The sequence below is a fragment of the Oncorhynchus tshawytscha genome, linkage group LG02 (genome assembly GCF_018296145.1).
Source record: "Oncorhynchus tshawytscha isolate Ot180627B linkage group LG02, Otsh_v2.0, whole genome shotgun sequence".
In the NCBI taxonomy this organism is placed as follows: domain Eukaryota; kingdom Metazoa; phylum Chordata; class Actinopteri; order Salmoniformes; family Salmonidae; genus Oncorhynchus; species Oncorhynchus tshawytscha.
Genome location: NC_056430.1, coordinates 17,432,162 through 17,443,680, shown reverse-complemented (window position 1 = coordinate 17,443,680; position 11,519 = coordinate 17,432,162).

The following is an 11,519-nucleotide window of genomic DNA, read 5'->3' as shown; positions in this document are numbered from 1 at the left end:
GTCTGTAGTGAGACAGTGTGCATCTGAGGGGCAGTCATCCCGTCTCCCTGATACACACAACCCAGGGCAGGTAGTTAGGAAAGGTGCTGTGAAGGCAATGCTTGAAAGACAAAAACTACTGCATTACCACTTCAATTATTTCTTTAAAGGTGGTGATTTCCATAGCTGATTTGTTGTAATTTGATAGTTATGCTGCAGTGCTTCTGGGTGGATCTTAGCTGCATTTGCCTCCTTCATTTTCTCCACCGTAGGAACAGCCATAACCATGGGAATTAGGGGTGCTGAGGGTGCTGCAGTACCCCCTGGAAAAATCAAATAACATTTTTATTATTACTTTTTATTTTTTTGCATGTATACATTTTTTCTTCCGAAAAATAGTGCACCGGGCCTTTACTAGTCTTTTATTAGAGGACCAATATAGCCTTCTGTAGCATGGGCAAAACATGATCATTTGCACCCACATCAGTTACATGCATTCCCCCATCCACCTGAGGAGCTGTCTTTTTCCCCTGTGTTTGAGGGGTGCAAAATCCACTTGTCACTTCAATCTTTCCGGATTGATTGCTTTCATTTTACTCCTGAGACTCTTTCATAATCTTGCTTGTGCCTGTCGTTTTTTCCCAAATAACGTTACGACCTCGGAAATGTTTGTAATGACCTGTCAAACACACGTATTCAAGACTGACATTGGAGAAATACATAACACACAACAGATACACACAGACCAATGACAACTGAGGCACCCAAAAGCAGAGGAAAGAGAAAGGTCTGTGTGAAATCTGGCCTCACCTTAGACACACTGGGTCATGTGACCTGACTCCAGCCGTCGGTCAAATGGCGGATCTCTCTGTTGTCCATGGCCAGGCAGCGAGGCGCCTCTTCCAGGTCTCTCTCTAGATGGGCCAACTCCAGCTCCTCCTGGAGCCCTGACCCCCGCCTCAGCTCAACCTGGGGAGAGGAGGAGATCACACCACTGAACATGGAGAGGAATCGATCATTTATGTCTACAGGAGTAGACATTTTGACTAATAATTCTCTGATTTGAGTCATTTGAAAGATCACTGTTGTGAGCCATTAACTTTTCCCCAAGATGAGAAAGGTGAAAGGGTGTTAAAACAGAGTAAATAGACACCTGGGTACATGACATTTTTAAAACTGGTCAGGAATCACACGTGCAACAGATGCATTTGGTTCAGACAGGAGAACAGGATGAAAGAAGAGGATGCAGCAGTCACAGAAACTAGAGGGCAACCGCAGGGGCCCACACATACAGAAGCAAAAGTCAACGCTTAATAGCTCTGAGCTGCCTTGCAGAGTCCAAAGAGCCTCTTCCAGGGGTTCTGGTCACGCGAGGGTGGCAGGTAGCCTAGTGGTTAAGAGCGTTGGAACAGTAACTGACATTGTATAAATATCTGCCGTTCTGCCCTTGAGCAGGGCAGTTAACCCCCAATAACAACTGCTCCCCAGACACCGATGACATGTACGTCGTTCAATGCAGCCCCCCGCACCTTTCTTATTCAGAGGGGTTACATGTCGAAAACACATTTTGGTTGAATATATTCAGTTGTGCAACTGACTAGGTATCCCCTTTCCTTTCCCCTTGCAGAGAGATAGTGGAATGAATGAACAATTTAGTGACAGACAGGCAAACTGGTGGTCCTGAATGTCTTATTTCTCCATGGTCTTACCAGTGTCTATGACACCCTGATTTAGCAAATTCACGATAACAACATGGACCAACTATAGGTGATATCCATGTAACATTTGTGAAAGGTACTAGACCACTAGAATGGAATGAAGGAGAAAGACATTTTTCTGAAAGAAACAGTGACATCATCTTCCTTGATGGGCGGAACAATTCAAAACTACTGGAAGATTACTGTTTAGGTGTTCAGTCCCAAATCTTAGAAGTGATTTACTTCCTCAGAAATTTCTGGAACAAACTTGATTTTTAATTAACTAGGCAAGTCAGTTAAGAACAAATTCTTATTTACAATGACTGCCTAGGTGCAGTTGGGTTAACTGCCTTGTTCAGGGGCAGAACTACAGATTTTTACCTTGTTCAGCTCTGGGATTTGATCTAGCAACCTTTCAGTTACTGGCCCAACGCTCTAAGCACTAGACTACCTGCCACCCCAAACATTATTGTTCCTCGACGCAACAATATTGCATTCAATTCATTGCATTCCAGAGCCACTCATTACGTTGAGCAGTCCATGGGTTTTTAATTCAAACATGACTGAATACAAAAGGTATTGGCAGACCTCAGCCTACTGTAGGAACCATCACTCTACGAGGCAGGGGATGACGACTCCCAAGACAGCCCAAAATCTTTTAAAAGGACGTTTTTTATAAGCCATTCGCTTACTCCTTTCTCCTTAAAACTTATTTGAAAACATTATACATTTCTCTATTCTATTTTATTGTTCATTGTTACATAATTGTTACATAATTGCAGTTATTTGTCCGTTGTCTGTTTTGGTATGCCACAGATCAGTGCACAGATGGTCTCATTCACTTTCAATCATAGAAATTGCAACACAATTCGTCATGTGGTAAATATGTTGAACATGCAACATCAGTTCCACATCACATTTTCTTCATATTTTTGATGTTGACATTTTAGCATATTCTCACTGTTTAATCAAAATCTATTTCCTCCTATATTCAATATACTGTATATTGGGTGGTTGAAATGATGTTGAATTTCATATTTGATTAGACATTTTATTTGACCTTGTTTCAATGTTGATAGTAAAATGGTATGTTTGAATCAACGTCATTGTGTCAACGTCATGACATCAACCTAAATAAACAGATACCTATATTGAAATCAAATCTGAAGCCACAGTCCAACAATACCAGCTTAAACAGTGACTCCTGTTATATGAGGGGTAATGTACTTCAGTGAGAACGAGTCCACCATTCAGATGCCTACCTCTATGTACCCTGCTTAGTTTTAGAAACAAGCTGTTTGTTTCTGCTGAGCTATCATGTCAACACATATGGATACTGTTCAGCATCCTCATTTGTACTAGTTATGCCCTACTTTATAACATTGAGTAGTTGTAACTAACTCCTCTAACTTGTTTTCCACAAGCTATGTGAAAGTACATTTGGAGTGAGGTTGAGTTTATGTAGGCTATATTCAATGAATTGTATACTATCATTCATTCATTCATTCATTCATGATTCCTTCATGATTGAGTGTCACTCCCTGACCTTAGTTATCTATGTTTTATGTATTATTTTGGTCAGATCAGGTTGTGACGAGGGTGGGTATGTGTGTTTTGACCTGTCTAGGGTTTTTGTATATCTTTCGGGTTTTGGTATGTCTAGGTATATGTAGGTCTATGGTGGCCTGAATTAGGTTGCCATTTTCCATTTGTGGGTTATTGTCTATGTGTAGTTGCATGTCAGCACTCGTTTGATATAGCGGTTTGTTTGTTTAGTGGTCTTTCTTTATTAAAAGAAGAATGTATTCATATCACGCTGCGTCTTGGTCTCCTCTATACGACAACCGTGACATTGAGTTTAGAACTAGTTACCATTAGCCCTATAAATAAGATGCCAAATTCATGATATTAATAATACTTTTTCACTTTTACCTTTGGATAGTGTTTTATAAATATGTTATACATAGTATATATGGATAAGACAATATCCAAATGTCAAGGTTTTTATATTCATTTCATGAATTTGATGTTTTATTTATAGGGCTAGGTTGCCAAATGATGTTTTGTAATTTACATTGCAAGAAGTGTTGCCAAAAAGGTATCGAGACGTCGTCTAACAGCTTCACCAGATTGATTGACTTATTAGTATGGGTAGCCTACGATAATTAACACAGAGCACAACCAATGTCAAGTTTATCAAGCCCTGTGGAGAGCAGCTAGACGATATCTGAAGAGGTAGTAAGACACAATCATTTTGTCACCTATGAAAGCTAATGGGACTTAGTTTGATTGTTTGTTGGACTACTGCAATTTAGCTATGGCTTATCATAAACTGTGGCGTAAATTCCATGTGGATGTTTTAGCTCTGGCAGAGTCTAGCGAACATCTGACATTTCTATTGAAACTAGTGTAGAGTGACAACACACCCAGTGAATAACAACACACCCAGTGTTACAACAAGTGATCGTACTGAAAGGTTGTTTGATAGTGATGAGATTGAGAGGTCATCTGGTAATGTAAAGTCAGGCGGCTTTGTCTACTAATTTTTTCAGACTCTAATCACCTTTGGTTTTCTTATTGGCCAAAGTCACGCCAGTCATTCTTATATTAGCCAATCAGTAGTCTCTATTCCAGAGAGTTCAGGGTTAGTGTAGGACCCCTAGCATGGCAAGGCAGAAGTCTGATAACATTGCTTTCCATCCTGATGAGGCCACCTGTTTTCCTCCTGCTACTTTTCCCCTTGTAGACAATATCCTTGCTGACTGACATTTTTATTGTTTGTGCATATAAGATGTAACTGCCTAAAGATCTTAAGAGCTAACATATGGAATTGTTTGAAGATTGTCATACCATTTGGCCTTTACCACCATAACCCATAGAAACATACTGAATAACACGTTCATAAATGGCCAAAAAGACAGTCATAAATCATGAGGAAATGTTTTTGAAGTGTGTGCTATATCGAAGATATAACAAATATTTTGGGATTTTTGGACATATATTTAACGCCTATTTTTGTTGGCACAAAACTACCTCCATACTTCCATTAGTTTGTATACGTTACCTTCAGATGAGTCCCGGGACATGTGGGGGTTGTAGAGCACTTGTGGTGTCACGCCCTGGTCTAAGTATTTTGTGTTTTTCTTCATGTATTGGGTCAGGCCAGGGTGTGGCATGGGGTTTTTGTATTGTGGTGTGTTTTGTCTTGGGGTTTTGGTGTGTATGTATTGGGATTGTAGCTAGTGGGGTTTTCTAGCAAACTCTATGGCTGTCTGGAGTGGTTCTCAATCAGAGGCAGGTGTTTATCGTTGTCTCTGATTGGGAACCATATTTAGGCAGCCATATTCTTTGAGTTGGTTGGGTGATTCTGTTACGGTTTTCTAGGTGTGAAGGATAGTTGGACCAAAATGCAGCGTGTAGATTGCGATCCATATTTAATGAACAACGTGAAACACGAATAAACACAAAACACTACAAAACAAAGAACATAACGAAAACCGAAACAGCCTATACTTGTGTAAATAAATAAAGAGATAGGAACAACGACACTAAGGACAATCACCCAACCAACTCAAAGAATATGGCTGCTCTCTCAGATTAAGACCAGAGTGGAGCATAAAAATCATAACAGCACTTTAGATAGAATCTGAAATCACAAAAGGAGCTATGAAGAATAAAGTAACCTCAGCGGCAATGGACAGGCAACAACGTCAAGAACCAAAGTTGACAGTTACAGCTGCTCAAATCAAGTTTTATTTGTCACATGCGCCGAATACAACCTTACCGTGAAATGCTTACAAGCCCTTAACCAACAATGCAGTTTCAAGAAAAATAAGAGTTAAGGGAAATATTTACAAAATAGTGCTTGAGGCGTCACTATAGACCTGGGTTCAATCTCAGGCTGTGTCAAAGCTGGCCGTGACCGGGAGACCCATGTGGAGGTGCACAATTGTTGCGGTGCACAATCGCTCTAGCAACTCCTTGTGGCGGGCCGGGTGCCTGCAAGCTGACTTCCGGTCACCAGCTCGAAGGTGTTTCCTCCGACACATTGGTGTGGCTGGCTTCCGGGTTAAGCAAGCAGTGCGGCTTGGCAGGGTCATGTTTCGGAGGATGCATGCCTCTCGACCTTCACCTCTCCTGAGTCCGTAGGGGAGTTGTAGCGAGGCGGCAAGACTGTAACTGCCAACTCGGGAGAAAAAGGAATAAATAAATAAAAAACAATAAAATTACGAGGCTATATGCAGGGGGTACCAGTACTGAGTCACTGTACAGTGGTAAAGGTTAGTTGAGGTAACAGGGAATATGTACATGTAATGTATATAATAGATAATAAACAGCGAGTAGTAGCGGTGTAAAGAAAGGTGGGTGGGGGGGTCAATGCAATTATTCCGGGTAACCATCTGATTACCTGTCTTATGGCTTGTGGGTAGAAGCTGTTAAGAAGCATTTTGGACCTAGACTTGTGCACCAGTACCGCTTGTTGTGCAGTAGCAGAGAGAACAGTCTATGACTAGGGTGGCTGGAGTCTTTGGCAATTTTTAGGGCCTTCCTCTGACAACGCCTGGTATAGAAGTCTTGGATGTCAGGAAGCTTGGCCCCAGTGATGTACTGGACCGTACGCACTACCCTCTGTAGCGCCTTGCGGCTGAGCAGTTGCCATACCAGGCGGTGATGCTACCAGTCAGGATGCTTTCGATGGTGCAGCCAAATCTTTTCAGTCTCCTGAGGGGGAATAGGGGTTGTCATGCCCTCTTCACGACTGTCTTGGTGTGTTTGGCCCATGATAGTTTGTTGATGATGTGGACACCAAGGAACTTGAAGCTCTCAACCTGCTCCACTGCAGCCCCATTGATGAGAATGGGGGCATGCCTGACCCTCCTTTTCCTGTACTCCATGATCCTCTCCTTTGTCTTGATCACTTTGAGGGACAGGTTGTTGTCCTGGCACCACACTTCCAGGTCTCTGACCTCCTCCCTACAGGCTGTCTCATTGTTGTCGGTGATCAGGCCTACCACCGTTGTGGACAGGCAAACTTAATTATGGTGTTGGAGTAATGCTTGGCTATGCAGTCCTGGGTTAACAGGGAGTACAGAAGGGCAATAAGCACGGGGCCCCGTGTTGAGGATCAGCATGGCAGACGTGATGTTGCCTACTCATACCACCTGGGGGCTGCCCGTCAGGAATCAATCAATCAATCAAATGTATTTATAAAGCCCTTTTTACATCAGCCGATGTACATCAGCCGATGAGGAAGTCCAGTATCCAGTTGCAGAGGGGGGTGTTTAGTCCCAGTGTCCTTAGCTTAGTGATGAGATTTGAGGGCACTACGGTGCTGAACACTGTAGTCAATGAACAGCATTCTGACGTAGGTGTTCCTTTTGTCCAGGTGGGAAAGGACAGTGTTGAGTGTAATTGAGATTGCGTCATCTGTGGATCTGTTGGGGCGCTATGTGAATTGGAGTGGGTCTAGGGTGTCCAGGAGGATGCTGTTGATGTGAGCCATGACCAGCCTTTCAAAGCACTTCATGGCTACCGACGTGAGTGCTATGGGCGGTAATCATTTAGGCAGGTTACCTTCACTTCCTTGGGTACAGGGACTATGGTGGTCTGCTTGAAACATGTAGGTGTTATAGACTCGGTCAGGGAGGGGTTGAACATGTCAGTGAAGACACTTGACAGTTGGTCCGCACATGCTTTGAGTACACGTCCTGGTAATCCGTCGGAACCAACGGCTTTGTGAATGTTAACCTGTTTAAAGGTTTTGTTCACATCGGCCACCGAGAGCGTGAACACACAGTTATCCAGAACAGCTGGTGCTCTCGTGCATGCTTCAGTGTTGCTTGCCTCAAAGCGATCATGAAAGGCATTTAGCTCGTCTGGTAGGCTTATGTCACTTGGCAGCTCGTGTCTGGGCTTCCCTTTGTAGTCCGTAATAGCGTCTGAGCCGGTGTAGTACGATTCAATCTTAGTCCTGTATTTAGGCTTTGCCTGTTTGATGGTTCGTCTGAAGGCATAGCGGGATTTCTTATAAGCGTCCGGGTTAGAGTCCCGCTCCTTGAAAGCGGCAGCTCTACCCTTTTAGCTCAGTAAGGATGTTGCCTGTAATCCATGGCTTCTGGTTGGGGTTGGCGCTGCCTCTGGATGAGCATATTATTGTTTGCTTATGGCTTTATACAGCTCGTTGAGTGCGGTCTTAGTGCCAGCATCGGTTTGTGACAGCTACGAAAAATATAGGTGAAAACTCTCTTGGTAAATAGTGTGGTCTACAGCTTATCATGAGATACTCTACCTCAGGCGAACAAAACCTTGAGACTTCCTTAATATTTGATTTTATGCACCAGCTGTTGTTGACAAAGAGACACAGACCGCCCCCCCTTGTCTTACCGGAGGCAGCTGTTCTATCTTGCCGATGCACAGAAAACCCAGCCAGCTATATGTTACCCATATCGTCGTTCAGCCAGGACTCTGTGAAACACAAGATATTACAGTTTTTAAAGTCCCGGTAGGATTGTCTTGAACGGAGCTCATCCAATTTATTCTCCAATGATTGCATGTTTTCCAATAGGATGGATGGTAGAGGCGGGTTACCCACTCGCCTATGAATTCTCACAAGGCACCCCGACCTGCGTCCCCTGTATCGGCGTCTTCTCTTCATGTGAATGATGTGGATTTGGGCCTGGTCATGTATCTCAAGTAAATCATTTGCGTTCGACTCGTTAAAGAAAAAAAATCTTCCTTCAGTTTGAGGTGAGTAATCGATGTTCTGATTTCCAGAAGCTCTTTTCGGTCATAAGAGACGGTGGTAGAAACATTATGTACAAAATAAGTTACAAACACCGCAAAAAAACACACAAAATAGCACAATTGGTTAGGAGCCTGTAAAACGGCAGCCAACTCCTCTGGCGCCATTCTCCAGCACCATTCTGCATCAACTGGCAACCACAGGACCTTTCAGAGAGAAACACCAGACTCCCTGGAAAACAAGAGACAGGGGATGGAGAATATGTTCAGCTATGTGTGCCCCAGAGGTGCAGACAAGAGGGAAGTGGATGACCTAATGAAGTTGACAGACTTATCAACTCCACATGATCAACACGGGTCCTCCTCCAAGCATCCGTGACCTCCAGTCAATACACTGGGCTTTCCTTTTCACCAAGTTATGACTCTGCGACCACTTCAATACCCTCACTGGAATCAAGATTGGCAGAAACCTGACTCAAGCTCTCCTGAACAAAGGTGAGAGAATTGCCAAAAGACCAAGTGGAGAAGAGAGATCCATTGCCTGCTGAATGAAATCGACGGTAACATCAGAGGCAATGATGATCTAACAGATATTTTTTTGTTGAGGACCTACTTCAAAGAGAAGGAGGAATATCTGTTCCTCTTGGCAGATGTAAGGAATAGCTTTCTTATACTTTCTTATACTTATAAAGTGTATATATGATTCATTCTGTTAATACTGTACTATTACACATTATTTGAATCTATTTTTTGTTGTGTATGTGTTTTGTGATTTTAGGTCACTGCAACTCGGGATGATGTCGAGGCGCAAATCTTTTTGCCGGACACCCCAAGGCTGATTATGCTTGTTAATACAATTATTTCATTTAAGGTGGAACAAAATTATATAGTATTGTGGTACTTACTTAGTGCTATCTAGTGAGTATGGAAAAACACCCGCTTTACCCGCTTCCTCGCAGACCTGAAGTAGTTTGAGTGGGAAAACTTGAATATGTAAGTACCCACACCTGATGAACACATAAGCTTGATTTGACTGTTTTCATCTGTCTCTCTCTCTCTTTCTATTTCCATGTTTTGCCTAGGTGAGGTATCAGAGCTGAGGACTGGAGTTTCAAAGATCGGTGTGATAATCTGTTTGCCACCGAGACTTGTCCGCACCTCCTTGTTCACATCTCTCATTCTCGCAGAAATCCTGCCATGCGGGTCGGGGCAGAAATATGCTTGGCTAGCACCATCCTGGAGCCTGTGTGGAATCCTAATGGAGTTGGTGTGTCTCTGTGGCGTCTCTCTCTCTCTCTCTCTAGCAGCTATTTTTATTTTTATTTTTTCTCCCTGTTCGACTGTTATTTTTTCCCCCCATTTTTCATTGATCTGTGTTGATTGTTTGTTTTTCTTACATAATCCAGTATTTTCTAGAATGGTTTGTGTATGTTAAAGTACAAATATCCTAGCCTTTTTCTACACACATTTGTCACGTGTACATTTTTTTTATTTGAAGTGGAAGAACACTTAAAGGTCAACTTAAATACATTACCAAACTTTGAACTAGGGGTGTGAACATTTAGGGATGCTGTCATGTTTTACAGTAAGGAAAATAGTACTGTAAAATATATTACAGCATTTCTGCTGTAAAGCAAAATTACAGTATTAAGCTGGCAACTCAGATGCTAGTATAATGCTGTAAATATACCTTTTTACAGTGTAGCTAGCTTAACTAGCTTCTGTTGGTTTGATGCAGTCAAGACAGGTACTATGTAATCAGATGAGATGCTCAATAACTATCAATAAGTTAGTCTACCAGCGCGGGTCAATTTGAATGCTATCCCTCCTCCCTGCTCCCTTCGTCACTCACATCTGACCTGCTGCTCTGTTTCGAGCCTCTCGCACTCCGTCGTGCATTACAACTCTTCTTAATAAAGTAGATACAATATTTTTTTCCCTCTACTAACGTTACAGCATTGTTGTGTTATTAAAAATAGATATGAGTATGATCGGGATCTGTTAATGGAAGTTTGGTGATAACTGCAGTGTCATTTGAACTTTGTGAAGAAAGAAAAATAGTTTTTTGTTGAGGGATTTTTTCTTCATGTTAATGGTGCTACACAGGATTATACGGTGCCTTGCGAAAGTATTCGGCCCCCTTGAACTTTGCGACCTTTTGCCACATTTCAGGCTTCAAACATAAAGATATAAAACTGTATTTTTTTGTGAAGAATCAACAACAAGTGGGACACAATCATGAAGTGGAATGACATTTATTGGATATTTCAAACTTTTTTAACAAATCAAAAACTGAAAAATTGGGCGTGCAAAATGATTCAGCCCCTTTACTTTCAGTGCAGCAAACTCTCTCACCAGGCAGGTCCGAGATACTGTTGTGAAGAAGTTTAAAGCCGGATTTGGATACAAAAAGATTTCCCAAGCTTTAAACATCCCAAGGAGCACTGTGCAAGCGATAATATTGAAATGGAAGGAGTATCAGACCACTGCAAATCTACCAAGACCTGGCCGTCCCTCTAAACTTTCAGCTTATACAAGGAGAAGACTGATCAGAGATGCAGCCAAGAGGCCCATGATCACTCTGGATGAACTGCAGAGATCTACAGCTGAGGTGGGAGACTCTGTCCATACGACAACAATCAGTCGTATATTGCACAAATCTGGCCTTTATGGAAGAGTGGCAAGAAGAAAGCCATTTCTTAAAGATATCCATAAAAAGTGTTGTTTAAAGTTTGCCACAAGCCACCTGGGAGACACACCAAACATGTGGAAGAAGGTGCTCTGGTCAGATGAAACCAAAATTGAACTTTTTGGCAACAATGCAAAACGTTATGTTTGGCGTAAAAGCAATACAGCTCATCACCCTGAACACACCATCCCCACTGTCAAACATGGTGGTGGCAGCATCATGGTTTGGGCCTGCTTTTCTTCAGCAGGGACAGGGAAGATGGTTAAAATTGATGGGAAGATGGATGGAGCCAAATACAGGATCATTCTGAAAGAAAACCTGATGGAGTCTGCAAAAGACCTGAGACTGGGACGGAGATTTGTCTTCCAACAAGACAATGATCCAAAACATAAAGCAAAATCTACAATGGAATG